The 20,913-nt window shown below is 39.6% G+C and overlaps 1 protein-coding gene across 1 annotated transcript in view; it reads left to right on the top strand.

The window, feature by feature from the left end:
• The window catches only part of LOC145459033 (UDP-GlcNAc:betaGal beta-1,3-N-acetylglucosaminyltransferase 7-like), a 36,393-nt gene that overhangs the window by 1,748 nt on the left and 13,732 nt on the right, over positions 1 to 20,913 (top strand). The window lies entirely within an intron of this gene.

Genomic DNA, 20,913 nt, shown 5'->3' with positions numbered 1-20,913 from the left:
CCAATGATATAACAACTGTCTTTAAAAACGATGGGACATTTCCTTGTTACGTCATAATGTACCCATAGCCCATTTTATAGAGGACGGTTTATCGCACCCAATGATTTGCATTCTTGCCATGTCCATGACTGCCGCACCCACAATTCCCTAATAGGGTGGGGAGCGTGGTTGGAGGGGAGTCAAAAGTATTTTGTAAACCAACATAAATTATAGAGTATTTTCGAGAGATTTCATTAACTTCGAATTTCTCTTTGAGCTTTGCGATTTAAATGTCTCTAGATAGCTTGATTTCGAAATGCATATACGTCTCCCCCTCAAGAAATAAAGCATGCATATTGCATAATTCATTGTAATAGGCATTTAGGTGCCAGTCAATACCGCTCCTCGACACATCAAAAGACTTATGCAGTTTCGGCCAACATGAGACTTCACGAAGTGTCTACTAAAAAGACATTGGCCAAAACTTAGCGTATGTGTCCATTGTTAGTAGCCGTGCTGGGTGGGCGTGACTAACAGTCCATTCCTTCCAATCTGAGCCCACGATGCAAATGCCACCCGGGCACCCACGGAGCATTAGTTAGACATGGCAATTTGTGTGTGCGTCTCACGCAAGTTTTTCTGTTAGTCTGTTGTTTGGCCACTACTTTTGGCTATATAACAGACCGGAGGTCACGAATTAACAACATACAATAAATTAATTATTGCAAGATACCAGATGTTATAATTATGAATTACGCCCCCCCCCCCCCAGCTCTTCAGGTAAATCTGACCTTAGGGCGCTGAGATAGGATTAAAAATGCAATATAATGCAATTACCAATACTATTGACGAAATAAAATCGTCAACTTCAAATTGACTATACCCTGGGGGCCCAAGACCAAAGTTTGGTTGGGGGACGCTTTTGCTGTTTTGATCCTGATTCTAGCTACAACCCACGCTAACATGGTATATAAGCCGATGGCTATGGCGGCAAGTCCAAATGTTCAGTAAAGAATTGTGAAATAGCGATTGGCGCCCGTTTTGAGTAGAATAATATGAGAATAACAGAAAGAGAACATAAAATTCTGCCTTCAACTTGATGCAGATAATGTAATGCAAGCTGCCATTACGAGAAACGGCAAAACAACGGCCCAGTTATGATACATATCAGCAGCTGTTGATTTTAATGCTTCGTTGTGGAAACCGTAATGTTTTATTTGACGAGTACAAAATTTTAAACCTTTGTCTGCTGTATGTTCGTACCATATAGGTCTACTGCTCGCCAAGCAGCAACGGTGAAACTGCATTTAACTCTAGAATTAGAACTATTACATTCTATAGTTTAACTAAGCATAACCAAACATCAATACAAAAGTTGCTATTTTAACTTAGGCAGAGAGGTGATTATGATTAATTATCCTGATGCGAGGTAATGGCACCTGAAATGTATTGATAAACCGATATACAGCACGGTGGGTTTCTCACAATCACACTAATGTATATCGAATATCTATTTGCTATGTGTGGATACTTCCTACGCAAAGACGAGCAAAGCTAATAGGTCACCTCTGACGTAATAATGAGCAGTGGCATTTAAAAATCAGACGTTTGTGCTCTCAATAATTGGTATAATACATCTTCCTTGTTCACATGTGTTCAGTTTATGTCACAGTCCTTGTACAAATAAAAAGTAATCGTTCTTTCACAAAGAAATCGATTAAATATGGGAAGTAGTCGATTACGATTACGATTACTTCGGGATTTTTTCGAATGTAATCGATTGCGATTACGATTACTTGAAAATGCTGTAATCGTCGTAATCGATTACGATTACTAATCGCGATTACCCCATGTCTGGTTCAGATTCACCAGTAAAGTTGATAGAGGGGGTGTTGTCGAAAATTTAGGGCCAGTTATGAATTATGGTGCATCTTCGGGTGGCCCAATTGTTATAGTCACTTTGTTGCATGCTGTTATTTCTTGACCTCCCATCAGGATGTCGGTATAGGGAGTAGCCCGCGAGTCCGAGTGGGTATATCAAGTAGGGCGCATCATTTTTTCTCTGCTGTTCGAATCTGTAGGCTACTGTGGGGCTCTGATTGCAAAAGGCGCTATTATATCGGAATCGAAAAATGAAGTCACCGTGAATCGCACGCATCGCGAAAAAAGTTCAAGATTAAATAAAATCTCTCAAGAAATCGGTAGTCAATTCGCAAATTCAAATTGCATGTTGACGGCCGCCAACATAGATTAATTGAAACGTGTCCACGGACGCATAAATTTCCTTCTACGGCCGCAGGCTGCCCATCCCTGCAATAGACGAAATCCTAATAGTGTGGTTTATTCGTCGAAATTGCAATGAAATGTCGGTCGTGTGAGTCTCGAGTAATATGACTTGGTTCGAGTCATTCGCAATGATTCGAGTTCAAGTCGAGTCAATAATACACGGATTGACTCGAGTCGAGTCATTTCCGTATTTTAAGAAAATGACTCGAGTTGTTGAATAATACCAAGACATTCGCCCTGCGTTATATATAGTGACTTCCCAACTTTCAATCACGATCGAACGAGCAGCCAACAGACGACGGAGACAATGTAAAGATCCGCCTAAAATATACGGCGGGAAAGACCATCCATCAATAATACAAAGAGACTATCAAACATGACAATCGCAGAACGAGGAGGCGACGAGACGCTATCGCATAACGAAGAGTCGAGGAGTACGGAATCGGAATCGCAATAGCAATCCGATCGCTGTCAGAGAGATACAGACATCGCCTAACTTATAGTGTTTCGTGACCTTGTCACCAGTAGCGCCCCCAAGGGGCAATTTGGATTTTGAAGGGGGCGGAAACGCTCAGGGGCGATAAGGGGGCGCTGTGCTCAGGGGTAGTATGGGGGCGCTGAAGAAAAATGGCGTCGCAGTAGTTGGTGCAGTAGGGACATATTATGATATAGTAGAACAACAGTTCTATAGATCCCTGAATTCTCGATTGCAAATTAACATTCGACAATGTCAAATTTGGAAGAAAATGCCGACAGTGTTTGCAACATGTTTCCATTATGCAGTGGTTTATTATAATTCAAGTAAAATTTATTGCGAATACTTTTAGATCGCAAATTGTCGGTTAATATATTGCGATCACTTTACCTCGGGTTATTTTCCACATACTGTTTCGAACTAGGCATTTCATCTCGCAGCGAACATCGTGTCGAAATCGATGAAGCAGTCACTGTATAGCCTATACCCATAGGCGCCGACTTGCGAGGTTACGAGGTGGCGCAGCCACCTCGTGACCCTATTTACGAGGTGGCGGCCACCTCGTACAAAATGCTCAAACGCCCAAGTGATTTGTGACCATTAATTGTAATCAGGCGAATCGATGCGACCGCGTTAGAGACGTCTTCGATTTCGATACGCGCGTGTGCCAGTCACGTAGCCACGGGGGTTTCGGGGGTCGAACATCCCTATTTGAAACGCGAAACCCCGTCATTTTTACAAGATCATTCTAACTCTAATTTGTGTAATCAGTGTTCCGCGCAGCGGATTTGCGAGACACGTGTTGTCAATTAGCGAGAAGAATCTGTAATGATCCCCGCTGAGACAGAGAGAGAGAGAGAGAGTCTTTATTTTCATCGAACCAAAATACATAGCAAACGGCAGTGATGGTGGTACAGGAAATATGCGTGCACAGTATTCGGTATATAGGAATGATCGATAAGACCGTGAAGGTCATCTAGTCTGATCACACCAGCATCAAACAGGTACACTTGACTCTGAACAGACTGGCTGTAAAGAAATGTTTAGTTAAAGGAAAATAGAAAAAAAAATTAAACAATGGTGGCAAATGATCAATGAAGCAATGTCTGGGCAAGGTAGGGCAACAGTGTTAGTGTAACGACAAGAGGTGATCAAGTAGGGCTTTTTTGAATCTATTATAAGGCAATTCACGGATATGTGGTGGTAATGCATTCCAGATGATAGGTCCCGAGTAGTCGATAGATCTCTTAGTTAGGTTGCTATTGGGTGGGGGTAAGTAGATGTTTCCTTTAGACGAGGATCTCGTGTAATGGGAATGGACAGGTTTAGCCACGGATAATTTCATGGCCGGCCACAGATATTACGTGGCCGGCCATGAAAAGTGCTATTCTGTAGCCGGCCATGGTGATTTTCATGGCCGGCCATGAAATTTCAGTATGGCCGGCCATGAAATTTCCATGGCCGGCCATGTCAAACTCATTCTCATGGCCGGCCATGACTATATTTCATGGCCGGCCATAGCCAAATTTCATGGCCGGCTGCAATTTATCAAGTAAGTATTGATACTGGTATGGTACGTGACCCAATCGTGGTCAAATCTATGATCAATTATGTTCCTTTATGGGCGTACAGTAAATAGAACTTGGTGAGAACGAGAATTTAGCTCAGTTTATATGCATTTTCACCCGAAATACCAGAAGAATAGCGGATGAAGATGAAACGATCTGGAATAGCCTAGTCTCTATATATCAATTAAAACACACAAAATTATGTAAAGAATGCATTAGAAAGGGGGATATCGGCTAAATAAAACAGGAAATAATGGTATAGAAAGGTAGAAGCGATGAAGACATTATCAAAACTGGTAACTGATCGTAAGTGTTGATTTGTATCTTTTTTTATAGAAATATATCAAAATATTCGGCTGACACTCGTCACAGCTAATCGTATGCAACTGCATAGAATTGGAAAAAACAAGGTATACCAGATATCGGTCAGAAAATCTCTATAAGTTCCCTTAAAAGCTGTGAGATTCACATGTCATTCTGTGGCCGGCCACAGAACAGATCAGAGCTCGCTGTGGCCGGTGCTTCCCCCGTTCTGATATTGAATTTCAACCGTAAGATGTGCAATGAGCATAGTGCAATTGTTGCAATCGATTGTATAGTTAGTTTTATTTTGTAAATATGCAAACCTACGATTAAACAATATGATGCTGATAATGTCCTTCGTTTTTCAACCATGTTTATCGTTTATGATGAGTCTGCGATGCGAAGTAATACACATATATTTGATCATGTAGTTTAAGGATGTAGGGGCAGTTTATAATCTTGCGTGGATCGCCCTGATGAATGTATGAATAATACAATACTGTACTGGAAGTTTGTCTTAATTCATTGCAGATTTTTTCGATTTACGCCAAGTAGACTCGACTATATACCTCCTTGAATACATAATCTATGTTTCATCGAGATACTGGATCGGTCAATATGCGGTCATTTTACCTGTTTTTAATACTAAATACCGTAATCAAAGTACCCGAACGAAACAATTAGAGAATCAAAGAACCAAGAATATGTGGAAAATACTCTTTCAAGTTCCAGAAAAGCTGTGAAATCCACATAACATTCTGTGGCCGGCCACAGAGCAGCTCGCAGCTCGCTGTGGCCGGTGCTTCCCCCGATCTGATATGTCTTCTAACGGTATAGGTATAGAAATTAAACATGGAACGGCAACGACCGATTTTGCAGCTTCGTTCCGCTTCGCAGAGGCTGGAGAGGAGAGTGGTTTTGCGTAAGCGACTGTAGGATTTCTGGCAATCCAAAAGCTATCTTCCCGAGCCCAGAAATTATTGAATCTGGTCTTGATCGAAAGCTACTGTTGCACCGATTCCGAAAATATAAATTTAAATAATGATCAGGCACTGATCCACCTAGAATCTGTCCTCCAAGTCTGAAATATCGGCATTGTTCATAACAATCGGGTAACCGCAACACAATGACCGTAACAATGACCCGTTGCGACTCTCTGATTGTTCGAACAATGCCGATATTTCGACTTTGAGGACGGATTCTAGGTGGATCAGTGCCTGATCATTATTTTAATTTATATTTTCGGAATCGGTGCAACAGTGGCTTTCGATCAAGACCATATTTAATAATTTCTGTGCTCGGGAAGATAGCTTTTGGATTGCCAGAAATCCTACAGTCGCTTACGCAAAACCACTCTCCACTCCAGCCTTGGCGGAGCGGAACGAAGCTGCAAAATCGGTCGTTGCCGTTCCATGTTTAATTTCTATAGTATAGGACTTGTAGTTGCAAACAATGGGGCTGTTCCACTTCATTTTGAACACACGGTGGCGACAAAGGTAACTCGACCCAAATCTGTTTTGTTGCTATATGCTTTACTATGGGAATGGACTAAACATGGACCGAATTTCGTCTCTTGGCGTACAACGAGGATGGTGAAAGTATCCACATCAATATAAATCATCCATATGGATATCAAATAACTGTTCGCCGACGAAAATGAGGCTATTTCTTGGCGTCTTGTCCTCGTGCTGGACATTGGCACCCTGGCAGGTTGCAGCTTACCGGTACATTGCTGTAAATTTTCCGAGAGTCGTTGATATGGCAAGTGTTATATGCCTCATTGTGTAAGGATGACGGTCATTTGATCGCAGAAGATGCATCAATTAGAAACAAAAAGTTATCAGGAGGATGGGTTCCGTTTACGACGAAGAATTATGGATGCCTGGTCCTCTCCTGGAAAAGTAGTCTGCAGAATATCATTTCACCAGCATGATTTATCCTGCTTCCGCTGCAGTAAATCAGTACCCCCATGAGTGTTGTGTGTTGTGGAAAATGATGCTATGTACATTGTACATTTGCTGCTGTGAGGTCCTACAACATATAAAAATCATTTGTTTGAATTACAATGAAGCTGATGAAACTTCAGTCAAGGCAGCCTCATCTATTCTGTGTTCAATGAAAGAGGTTGCAGAAGAGACGTCAGTGTCAAAAGCTGTTGCAAAAGAATGAACGTACAAGTCATCAGTCACGGCATCTTGTTCTGACAATTCAACAATTCGGAAAAGGGGATAGCTGAATCTACAGAGATTCACCCGTTATTGAAAGAAGCATACTCTATAGTTGATAGTGTAAAGCAACCATCATTCCAATTATAAATCCTGAACACTCAGCACTGTCGGATATTGAAAGCATGGCGTCATTTGTGTACTTCCAACTGAAGGACTTGGCAATCAGGCTTAGTTGTAAGACAACTATCTCATATTACTTCAACAAAACAGGACTATTGTCGGTTGCTCACTACATGGACTCTTATTATACGTATCTGATTATCTGATACCTATTATGTTGGTAGCACAACGAACTTTGCTACAACCTTCAAGATTTTCAAGTACAAACTCGATGATCAAAAACGACCAAGGCTCACAAGCTCATATTTGTGTTTTACAAGTCTTGGATATGGTAATGCTATTTGTATCAATTTGGTTTACACCATAGTATTTTGCTTTTTGTCTCAGTCCCATACATGGGTTTGTCAAATAGCAGGTTGACATTCCTTCTTCCTAATAATTATGTTAATATGTAATAATGACTAATGAGCATGCATAAATCCGTTGCTTAGAATGTTATAATCCAATGTTTATGTGCTTACCATACTATTTATTTTCGGGTCGGGCAAAAAAATATTCGAGAACCTTTGCTTTATAGACTATATACGCTTTGCAACTTCAGTTTATAACAGTTCCATTTTATTCAACAAAATAACGGCAACAATACAACTGGTACATCGTTTAATTGTCAATGATCAGAGAGGATGAGATCTATAGTTGGTATTATTAGTATTATAACTGCTACAATACTACTGGTACACTGTTTAATTGTCAATCATCAGAAAGGATGAGAACTAGTTGGTATTATTAGTATTTTATCATTTAAAAACACCAACAGATAGTGATGAGATTGAAGAATAGGAAGGTATGGGAAGGACATTAAGTCTTTCAACCAGACAGCTATTTGGTTTAGGTAATAATGTATCTAGAAAGGGTTTGTGTTGAACCCAGTCCAACCTGGTGTAGTATTGGGCGCTAAATGGCGAAAATGATAATGATAGAACCATTGCAGTTGGTGATAAGGATAGAATCATAATTTCAGCACTTCCATCACGAGGTCAAGACGCCAAGAAATAGCATCATTTCGTCATCTAACAGCTATTTGATATCCATATGGATGATTTAAGTTGATATGGATACTTTCACCATCCTCGTTGTACGTCAAGAGACGAAATTAGGTCGATGTTTAGTCCAGTCCCATAGTAAAGTATATAGCAACAAAACAGATTTGGGTCGAGTTACCTTTGTCGCCACCGCGTGTTCAAAATGAAGTGGAACAGCCCCATTCCACAGTTTGTTATCTTTCGTATACAGAGGTGGTCAAAGTAGTCAAGAAAGCTACTCAAGTAGAAGTAGAAGTAGCGACGAAGAAATCTACTCAAGTACAAGTAGAAGTACTTCTTTCATAAGCAACCTGAAACTACTTGAAGTAGAAGTAGAATTTTCTGACTTTAAAAGTACTCAAGTAAGTAAGTAGTTGTGAAAACGATCCTGCTTGAATGGATTATAAAAAGGTGCAAATTGAGCTATGTGATAGGTGACGAGCTTGATTCATATTGATGCATAGCAGTAGGTATCCAATTTTCGATAGCATAAGCATTCGCCCACCTCGTGGGATGCAAAGGATAGTATTGATAAGGAAATGCGATGCAAATCCTCTGTGTTATCGAACAGCACGTTTTGGAAAATAGCACGGTATGGCGCCATCCCCATATTATAAGGCCCGTAGTTTAGTCGAAGAGCAATACGGAGAAGTTGTATAGGATACGGTGTAAACACTTTGCGTGATTACTAAACGTTAATAAAAAATATGGTGAACCGTAAGAATGCCATATTGCGTAGCTATATTTCCAGAAATACAAGGCATTACTGCACTTGCTTTTACTCTTCAACATGTGTGTTATCCAGACAAAAGAACTGATATTAATTATAACTCAAAGTACATGATATTGGGTATAGAAAGTGAAATATTAATACTACTTCTAAAAGCAGAATATGTATTTCATGTTTTTAGTCTAGAAAGTTTCAAAAGTGGTATGCTAAAACAGCTCTAAAACTAAAAAAGTCAATAGTCCACTTTTCCAGATTACAATTGAATAGCATATTCATATTAAAATGAACCCGAACAGAGCCTACCGAACGAACAACCAAAGATGTTTACATCCATCTACCTTGGATAGGGCCTATTTCCACCCGCTTTGAAAAGCAATTGATTTCAGCGGTCAATAAGTGTTACGAAACAGTGAAGACCAACGTGATTTTCACGACAACGCAACTGCTCCCCGCAACACGTAAAGACGTGCTACCCGCACTTCAGCAAAGCAATGTAGTTTACGAATTTAAGTGCCACTGTGATTGTGGCTACGTGGGAAGAACGTCAAAGCGCTTGCAGGAACGCATAAATCAGCATGTCCCTAGATTCATTAGAACACGCTCGATGAAAAGCTCACCCTTAACTCACCCGCTCAAGATTGATGCGGACCAATCAAAGGCCATAAATTCTGCAATTGGCAAACACTTATTGGATAATCCCGCCTGTGCGAAAAATTATCGAGACGACAGATTTCGCATACTCGGAAAGGGTCGCTCACACTTTCATTTGTGCCCCTTGGAGTCGACTTTTATCAAAATACACCAGCCAAGGCTGTGTCAACAAAAAGAGTTCGTGTATCATCTAAAAATAGTACATTGAACGCTCTCGTATTCGACATTTCGTGCTGCTGACGTCATATTTTGTGTTACGATTGTTGATATACGCTGTTCTTTCGAATTCTCTACTAGTTGCTGACGATTACCCCTGACGAGTGTCAGCCGAAAATATTCGGGTTCATTTTAATATGAATATGCTATTCAATTGTATATTGAAGTTCTGTACCTCAAAGAAGCTTTTCCAGATTAGGACACGCCATGGACAATGGTCATGCTAAATTACGATATGACAAGAAAATGCTACATTGCGAAACATCAGTTTCAAACGTTATGATGAGCCATATATACTGTGATGAATTATTTCATATGGGCGAAGGGCGACAATCTGGCGTGAACGGAACCACGCCAACCCTCCACATAAATTATATTCACCGATACTTTCGTGAAATCATACTGGTCACTCCGTATCCACGGCGCGCGAAGCGCGACGTAAATTCTGGGCTCTACTAAACTTTTACGAAAATTAAATGTTAATACTCCGTGAAAACAGCTCCGAAATTCCTCAGGCTATCTTCCTGATTGAAAGGTTGAACTACTTCTACTTGACAAACTGAAAGTAGCGACAAGTAAGTAAGTAGATCACAAAATATTAAGAAGTAGAAGTAGAAGTAGCGAAAATCAGATCTACTTGAGTAAGTACCAGAAGTAGAGGAGAACTACTTGAGTACTTCAAAAAAGTAGAAGTACTTCGTTACTGACCACCTCTGTTCGTATAGCATAGCTGAATAGCTGTGAATTGGATAATGCCACGCTGATACAATCCTTCTTTCCTGTATTAGGTCTATGATGAGTCCGCGATATCCGGTTTTATACATTTGATTAACGTACTGCTATACAATACATACGACGTTCGAGATCCTCAACATCAATGGAGCTTGCACTCATATTGTTGCACGATGAGAATTGTGTCGATGAGTCTATGAATATTTCTATGCTGTAGCAGCACTTGAACTTGACACACTGCAGATGTGCTGTAGATGTAGAATAAAGGCAACGATGTAGCCTAACCTACCGGTCATATTGGTAAAATGTGGGGCTTGTTCCCAGAAATTTGATTTTGGTCACGTTTCCGATCCCATATAATTTGTATGTATATATCCACCTAGGTGCCATTCTTCCAGGTTGAAACAAATAATATACGAATGAGATGCATGTCGCAGTCACTAACGATGCCGTGTATGCCAGAGGATACTTGATTACTTGGGTGCAAGGATCGTTTTGTATCGCGTGTCGTTGTTAGATCAAGCTGCTAACCGATGTGGTGAGCATAAGGACATAAATGTGCCTGCTATATAATTAAATTACTGTTATAATAATAGATAACTCCAGATACTTTGCGTCATCTAATGCAGCACCATCGATCGATGCGACATCAAATGCAGCGCCATCCATCGATGAAAAAATGCCCCTGCCAAGCCTGCGAATTGACCAATAGGCATGATATATTTGTGATTGATGCAGGGAACAATGGAATGTTTCCCCAATCAATGTTCAGGGAACAATCTTGATGACACAGACAAGTCCCAATTATTCATTATAATTCGACATTTGAATGCAGTGCAGATACTTATCGCCATGTAAAGTGAATCTGATCTCTCGTGAGTAGTATAGTAGATCGGTCGTGAGGTGGCAGGGGTTCTTATGGGCCCGCTGGTGACTCGCCGCGAAACTCGTGTTGGTGATTCGCCCTTTTCGACCCCCCCTATCGCTGGTGAGTCGCCATGTGTTCTTATGGGTGCGGCCGTGATTCGCCCTTTCAGGTATAGGCTGCGTCGGTGACTCGCCGCGAAAACTCGTGTTGGTGACTCGCCTTTTTTACTATAGGCGGTGGCGGTGATTCGCCTGTCGTGTATTCTTACGCGGTCTCTGGTGACTCGCCATGTGTTCTTATGGGTGCGGCCGTGAATCGCCCTTTCGGGTATAGTCAACTCTCGCGCTGTGTTGAATATGTATCAAGTAAATAGTCACGTGATTGATTCTTAGATAATGTGTATATTACAAATTATTAAATATGACCGATTCGAGTTAATCCCAACGTTTACGGTGAGTGCGACAATGATATATCGTTATTCTTATGGTGGGGGTGGCAAGCGGCTATTGTGTCTTGCGGTCGCACGGTAACCCTTTTCAGCATAGGGATCGGTCGCAAGCGGCTCTTATGTCTTATCGCGGAGGTGGCATACGGCTATTGCGTCTTATGGCGAGGGTGGCAAGCGGCTATTGTGTCTTGTGGTCGCAGATCTCTGGTGATTCGCTGAATGAACCTTTGTTAATGTGTATATCGTAAATTATTATATATGATGTAGTTTAGTCGTGACAAATGACCGATCGTGTTCTAAGTCTTTCCTCGCTATTGATCGCTAGCTGAATAAGACTTCAGATCGGGTTATTCGCACCTTGTATACCGCTGTTTCGCACCTACAGAATAGTCTGCTGTCCACAGTCGTGACTTCACCGCGATAGCACAATATTCGCAGGTAATATTTCCGCAATAAGTTTGTCACAGAGCCGTCGCACAATATCCGCGTTCACAAACTAACACTCCAAAAAGGTGTGAAATATTGGTAAAATCCCGCGATCGCTCACAAGATAATACCTAAGACATAACCATCGCTTGCGACTCGCTGTTACATACATGCCGATCGTTGACAATGTAATATTTTGGTAATTGGTTTGCCACAGAGCCGGCGTAGACGGTGACTCAAATATCAACAATAGCCGCGTTCACAAACCAACACTTCAAAAACGCGTGAAATAGGTTACAAATCCCACGATAGCTCACAAGATAACACCAAAGACATCACCATTTCTCGCGTCTTGTCATTACATACATCCCAATCGCTACAGTGTAATGTGTCGATGGTTGTTACTATCAAGTAATAAGTCATGAATAACAGTACCAGCGCAGACCGTGATTCGAAAACCAACAATTTGACACTTACCCGCGATCGCTATATGTTTCATGCCTCTCGAATAGTGGCTGACTTTAGTTGCGTGATAAGATCCATGAAAATATTCAATCAATGTGTTAGTTTGTCAACTTGAAATGTAACTCACTACACAGATCAAGTTGAATCGTATTTGAATGTGTTGATCCGGTACAACTCTAATCCTTTGAGAAATCCATTTACCGCGATCTGTTGATTCGAACGTAACCTGAATATTACTGACTCCAACTTCAGTCGCGTCGGATTATTCACACATTCCACGCCGCTGTTTCACACCTATAGAGTCAATACCAACTATAACTCTACAAGAATCACAAGTATGTGCATTATACAGTTATTTTCTTTATCAACATGAATTTAAACTCTTAACAAAAACACGCAACTATAATCATTTGCCAACTCTAGCATTACCAAAAAATTCAGGTATTGTTGATTGAAAATCCTTGAATCCGTATTATTAAGAGTTTTATAGTACGACGTCGGAATCCACTCGCGAGATGTACTAAAGGTAAATCCAGATAATCCAAAATGAAATATTTGGACTTTGACATAGTCTGAATTGAAATAGATTGACAAACATGACTAACAACTTTCAACTTAGTCATATTTAGAGATTATACGCACATTGATTCGAAACAAGTAATGAAACATTACAACTCGATTCGCGACCTGTCTTTACGTTTGTCAAAGAGAGCTTCAGAAATATTATCACTATGACATCTCAACATTTTAACATCTTGCCATCAACAAAAGAGTAAAATACAAAAACCTTGTCAAGTCAATCCGTTTGTAACTCACCGAACCAAAGCAAAAAAGTGTCCATACGAAAAGTAGACAAGACTACGCAAGTAATCACTACAACCCACAAACATATCAAGTTCGGTTTTAGGCATATACCACCAACTCGTCTTTTTGTTCAACTGTAAAAGTCGTTACTATGCCGCAAGACAAAGAAATTACTATGCGGTATATTTTGTAAGACAAAAGTAATTACTTCTCGGTGTCGGCGACTTGAGGTTAACATAATATATTTGAGTATACGACATTTGAAAGTATGACCATCGTAGTTTCTTACAATCGAACGCAGGTGTTATATCGAAAATTATCGTGATGTAAACATAAGGATTGTCACATCGATTTAACATATGAGATTTCGTAATGGTCTATCATGACTTGATTATTAAATTATTCGCGTTAATTAGACCCGGCGTTGTGGTAAAGGTTATTATGACAGCAACAAACTTTTCAGTATCGTTGTTATTAACATATTGAGTTGTAAAACTATGCGTGTCTGAAATGTTCTTTAATGGAAAATTATTCCACCTTGGTACATATCACCCTGCGTATCGCGGATATCAGAAAATATTTTACAAATGTAATTGTCTCCACTAACCAAGACTAAAGATGAAACAACAATTTCCTTTGTTAAACAATAACCGGTACAATACTTTATCATCGTAATCAGCAGTGAGAATTGAAACACTTTCGCACATTATCCGGTGTCAAGATATCACACTGGGTGAATTGACATACAGCCGCTTGATTAATACTTAATCCATTCGCACCATTTCACATACTTTGATCATTACAAAAGTAAATTGGAATATGTTTGCTGATGCATTCAATTCAGTTAGAAATATCTGGTACACAACAATCGTAATATCAAGGAAGTACTTGCTACGCTGTAATCCACTTAACGTGTTTTGCATTGTTGTTCATTTGTAGTATTGATTGTTTTTGAACCCTCAAATAATAATTGCCGACATGAAACCAAACCGCTGAAAGTCGTTACCATCACAACGAAACAATTTGTACGATGTTTTTCAAATGCATCCTATAGTTAGGTGTACTAGAATTATTTGTGTAACACATACGCCGACAATGCAATCGAAAATTTTTCCGTTGTCATTCGCTAAAGTAAATGTCATCACAATACTCATCAAGCTGTCATCTGTAAATCAAGATTACATCCAACTTGTAGCTGTGTCGTTTAACTACCGGGTTGCATCAGTTTGCTATTTTTGTCATTTAGTGACTGCTGAACATACCAAACGATACACATTCACTTACGAAATACTGTGTTGGTCGTAATTTCCATCATCGTGATAATCGAAGTACATTTGTTTCGAGTTCATAACAACCGACTACTTTTCTATGACCCGATATATTTTTGACAAGTTATGCTTAGAAGATTGGTGCATCTCGCGAAAAATAATATACCACTCATATTGATACTGCTACTCCATCGACCGGTATTTTCAAACGAGTCGATTTTCAACCGAGCAAAATGTATTACTCGAGTTGTCCTGCTTACTATATTTAAATGTAAACTCACCCGTCTTTCAACAACAAACAATGATAAAAAGTACACAAGCAAACACAACAAGTTTTACTTTTGTAGGACACTAATTATTATTCCACGCATCTCATTTCATACTAAGTGTATATGAAAGATATTCATGGTACACGAATATATTCGCTCATGCTACGAACATACGCAATGATTGGTGACGCTTTCACACTATTTCGATTTAGTGTAACAAAAACAACAACAACAATTTTCACTCTCTTGACTTATGAAAACAACAGACGAACCTTCATTCAATATTTTGTTTTTGTCAACTAGTTACTTTTTCATGAGACCCCCACTACTCTTACAAAAGTACGAAAGATATTTACATCACACAAAGTAATCAACTTTACTCGATATTCCCATGCTACGAACCTGTACAATGATTGGTGACGCTTTCAAACTGTTTCGTTACCTCAAGACCTTTATTGTCTGAATGGTTGTTCATGTATCTTATTAATCAAATAGTTCAACACACAACAATAGTACGAACAGAAACATCAGAGTTGTTTACACAAAAGTTTGTATGCGTACAGTATGCGAATACCATGTGTAAGTCGAGCGCAATTGCGGTATCCATCCAAGTTTAGTTAACACAAATTCATTACAACGGAGCCGCGTAAACTTTCGTGAAAGAAAAGCATACCCACTTCCCGAGGGGTCTGTCAATGTCATAACAATAAACCAGATACTCCAACAACAGAGTACATATGTTTTCTAGTCACGATCCTTACATCTTTCACATAGATCAATCTACTTTGCTATCGAAAAGTGCTGAGTCATCATATGGTTATCCTCACTAGTAAAACATACTATCATACAAAATGGTCGTTATAGTTTGCACACCAACGGTACATCGTACAAGTAACAAGTCTCGAGAATCCAGTTATTCAAAAAACGTGAAAGTATTTCTACACCAAGTCGTTATGTTGACGAAAGCGTATATTGTAATACCATGATCGATTTGCATTCGTTGGTCACAAACTGTCACTACTCTAAATAATTATTTTTCACTCAAACACAAAAGCATACTTGTCGCCAATCGTTTTCATCAAGTACGAGTTCAAGAAACTTACTACGACATGAATTTTTATTTTTATGTAGTGTAAATAGGTAATAATTAATTCAAGTAACACTATATCAACATCATCGAGTTGTGCTAATAGATTTACATGTCTTGTGGTTTTCATCGGGACATACAGCACGAACTAACTGTAGACTCCTCTCTGTTGTACAGCTACTCGGTAATCGAAATGCATTAACATGTAAACAACGATCTTGTTTCGTCACACCAAAAATATGTTCACTGTCGCGATACTCCGCACAAGACGTGCATAGCCTTTGCACACTCGTAATAGTATACCAACGTCAAGCGATAACCTTTAACAAGACCAACGACACTGAACCCACGACGTTTACCTATGTAAAATTACCACTTTCACTTGCCAGTCCATCGTTTACCTGACTAAACATATTATTTTCCTTTGGAGATCTGACGTTTACCCAGAGTAAGAAACCATTTTCACTTGTAAATATATTTTTTCCTTGGCTAACAAACCTTTTTTCACTTGGAAATATAGTTTTTCCTTGGCTAACAAACCTTTTTTCACTTGGAAATATATTTTTTCCTTGGCTAACAAACCTTTTTCACTTGGAAATATATTTTTTCTCTGGCTAACAAACCTTTTTCACTTGGAAATATATTTTTCCCTGGGTAACAAACCTTTTTTTCCCTGAGCAACAAACCATTCTGACTTGGTGGTCCGTCGTTTAGCCGAGTAAAAAGATCATTTTCCTTTGGAGATCCGGCGTTTACCCAGTGTAACAATACATTTTCACTTGGAAAAATACTTTTACCTAGAGTAACTAATCATTTTCTCCTGGGTAACAATCCCTTTCCGTCTGGAAACTATCATTTAACTGAGTACCAATACCGTTTTCACTTGGAAATACATTTTTTCCCTGGGTAACAATACCATTTTCGTTTTGAAAACTGACAACCACACCGGTCAATTTGATATTTTTGTATATTGTTACAACGAACAGCGACGGAAATATACACAGACTACCGGTTTCAGAGTACACCCCATCGGTCGTATCACGTCAATATCATCGGTTAACCACATACAATATACTCTTGTACACCGAAATGCACGCTTTGGAAAATTGGACAATAGGCTGCGATAGTTCTGTGATGTCCGGGTTCGTGCTTTAGATTTTCCAGAGTCAAAATGTCTGAATAAAACACCTCCTCGACGACGGTTGGTATGTGGATAACGGTGTTCGGAAAACGGTTGGATTTATGTCACCCATCGCGATAACAATTCCAGGTCGAGTTTTCCTCCCGCATGTTTACTATATTGTGTCTTTATTGGTCAATGTATGTCTCGACATTCAGTTTGAAATCGGAAATGATAAAGTATGTAACCGGATCCGGATATCAACTCTGAATCGATAAACCAATGAACAATATTCAAAGTAAACATGTCACACCCTGTGTTTCCACGAAAAAATACCATCCAGACATACATCACGCTTGTTTGCCCACACCAGTATACGCGCAAATGGAGGTGTGTGACATTGCATGCAATGTGTTGGTATACAAACATCGATCCACAGACATTATCATAGCTGGTAGTTTTGATGTAGATCGAATGTCACCCGATAACAATACCAATAAGCCACATTGCAATGACTCTGAGTCCGCGCTATTACATCGATATTTCGATACCGTTCACTGATTTACTCGATGGTGTTATCGCGTTGTAACATTACAAGATAGTCATGACCCTATCTCCAGACAGACCACCCAGATCAATTGGATACATCGATCAATATCCAGCGTGTTGTCGAGAACCGAAGTTTTCTGCTGAGGCTACAGCGTTTGACCAATGTGAACTATCGAAGTACGGTGCTCGAAATGATTGCGATCAGTCTTTCACTAAATCACGATGCATGGATGTCGCTACTCCCACATAACGACTCCAGATAAATATCGCGAACAGTGATTCTGCAAATCTCGGACTGATACTGTGATCCAATAAGGTGTGTTTCTGTGAAGACTGCAATCGTACACCACAAATAGAACACTACCTCGTGATTTCACACAATCATAAAACACGCCATCTTGAGGGTCCCATTCGTCCAGCCACATTTCGAAACGGTCATCACCGCAAGGGATCGAGGTTTCGCTCGTCATATCGGTAACATTTTGAAACGACATCGTCACAAGGCTATTGACGTCGATTCTGTTGGTCATATCGAAGATCATGTCAATCCGTTTCACAATCCGTCGTTTTTCAAGTCCCAGCACCATAGTGTTACGACACAGACAAGAAGCGTCGGTGGAAATGATAAAACACGGAAGGCACACTTTGGTGTTATTTGATATGGATTTTACACCAGACGAACCTCACATTCGAGTGATGCATTTGAATGGTGATTGTATTATTGATGTCCAGGGAAAAGAAATGTATCGATTTATTGGATTTGTACATATCAGACAAAAACCTGGTTATATGATTGTACACGGTTTGCATATTTGACTGTGATCGCAATATTGGTATGTACTGTACAGTTCACTTTCACCGCCGTGCGAATAACCCATGTTACGGTTCCATGTTTGTGTGTCTGTATGTCATGCTTCAGATTACCTCAGAGTCATTGCAATGTGGCTTATTGGTATTGTTATCGGGTGACATTCGATCTACATCAAAACTACCAGCTATGATAATGTCTGTGGATCGATGTTTGTATACCAACACATTGCATGCAATGTCACACACCTCCATTTGCGCGTATACTGGTGTGGGCAAACAAGCGCGATGTATGTCTGGATGGTATTTTTTCGTGGAAACACAGGGTGTGACATGTTTACTTTGAATATTGTTCATTGGTTTATCGATTCAGAGTTGATATCCGGATCCGGTTACATACTTTATCATTTCCGATTTCAAACTGAATGTCGAGACATACATTGACCAATAAAGACACAATATAGTAAACATGCGGGAGGAAAACTCGACCAGGAATTGTTATCGCGATGGGTGACATAAATCCAACCGTTTTCCGACCATATCCGTGTACCAAAGTCGAGGAGGTGTTTTATTCAGACATTTTGACTCTGGAAAATCCAAAGCACGAACCCGGACATCACAGAACTATCGAGGCCTATTGTCCAATTTTCCAAAGCGTGCATTTCGGTGTACAAGAGTATATTGTATGTGGTTAACCGATGATATTGACGTGATACGACCGATGGGGTGTACTCTGAAACCGGTAGTCTGTGTATATTTCCGTCGCTGTTCGTTGTAACAATATACAAAAATATCAAATTGACCGGTGTGGTTGTCAGTTTTCAAAACGAAAATGGTATTGTTACCCAGGGAAAAAATGTATTTCCAAGTGAAAACGGTATTGGTACTCAGTTAAATGATAGTTTCCAGACGGAAAGGGATTGTTACCCAGGAGAAAATGATTAGTTACTCTAGGTAAAAGTATTTTTCCAAGTGAAAATGTATTGTTACACTGGGTAAACGCCGGATCTCCAAAGGAAAATGATCTTTTTACTCGGCTAAACGACGGACCACCAAGTCAGAATGGTTTGTTGCTCAGGGAAAAAAAGGTTTGTTACCCAGGGAAAAATATATTTCCAAGTGAAAAAGGTTTGTTAGCCAGAGAAAAAATATATTTCCAAGTGAAAAAGGTTTGTTAGCCAAGGAAAAAATATATTTCCAAGTGAAAAAAGGTTTGTTAGCCAAGGAAAAACTATATTTCCAAGTGAAAAAAGGTTTGTTAGCCAAGGAAAAAATATATTTACAAGTGAAAATGGTTTCTTACTCTGGGTAAACGTCAGATCTCCAAAGGAAAATAATATGTTTAGTCAGGTAAACGATGGACTGGCAAGTGAAAGTGGTAATTTTACATAGGTAAACGTCGTGGGTTCAGTGTCGTTGGTCTTGTTAAAGGTTATCGCTTGACGTTGGTATACTATTACGAGTGTGCAAAGGCTATGCACGTCTTGTGCGGAGTATCGCGACAGTGAACATATTTTTGGTGTGACGAAACAAGATCGTTGTTTACATGTTAATGCATTTCGATTACCGAGTAGCTGTACAACAGAGAGGAGTCTACAGTTAGTTCGTGCTGTATGTCCCGATGAAAACCACAAGACATGTAAATCTATTAGCACAACTCGATGATGTTGATATAGTGTTACTTGAATTAATTATTACCTATTTACACTACATAAAAATAAAAATTCATGTCGTAGTAAGTTTCTTGAACTCGTACTTGATGAAAACGATTGGCGACAAGTATGCTTTTGTGTTTGAGTGAAAAATAATTATTTAGAGTAGTGACAGTTTGTGACCAACGAATGCAAATCGATCATGGTATTACAATATACGCTTTCGTCAACATAACGACTTGGTGTAGAAATACTTTCACGTTTTTTGAATAACTGGATTCTCGAGACTTGTTACTTGTACGATGTACCGTTGGTGTGCAAACTATAACGACCATTTTGTATGATAGTATGTTTTACTAGTGAGGATAACCATATGATGACTCAGCACTTTTCGATAGCAAAGTAGATTGATCTATGTGAAAGATGTAAGGATCGTGACTAGAAAACATATGTACTCTGTTGTTGGAGTATCTGGTTTATTGTTATGACATTGACAGACCCCTCGGGAAGTGGGTATGCTTTTCTTTCACGAAAGTTTACGCGGCTCCGTTGTAATGAATTTGTGTTAACTAAACTTGGATGGATACCGCAATTGCGCTCGACTTACACATGGTATTCGCATACTGTACGCATACAAACTTTTGTGTAAACAACTCTGATGTTTCTGTTCGTACTATTGTTGTGTGTTGAACTATTTGATTAATAAGATACATGAACAACCATTCAGACAATAAAGGTCTTGAGGTAACGAAACAGTTTGAAAGCGTCACCAATCATTGTACAGGTTCGTAGCATGGGAATATCGAGTAAAGTTGATTACTTTGTGTGATGTAAATATCT

The sequence above is a fragment of the Botryllus schlosseri genome, chromosome 2 (assembly GCF_051294905.1).
Source record: "Botryllus schlosseri isolate E-star chromosome 2, Bs_hap1, whole genome shotgun sequence".
Lineage (NCBI taxonomy): Eukaryota > Metazoa > Chordata > Ascidiacea > Stolidobranchia > Styelidae > Botryllus > Botryllus schlosseri.
Note: the sequence above shows the minus strand (reverse complement) of the source record. Positions and strands in the feature narration are given on the sequence as shown.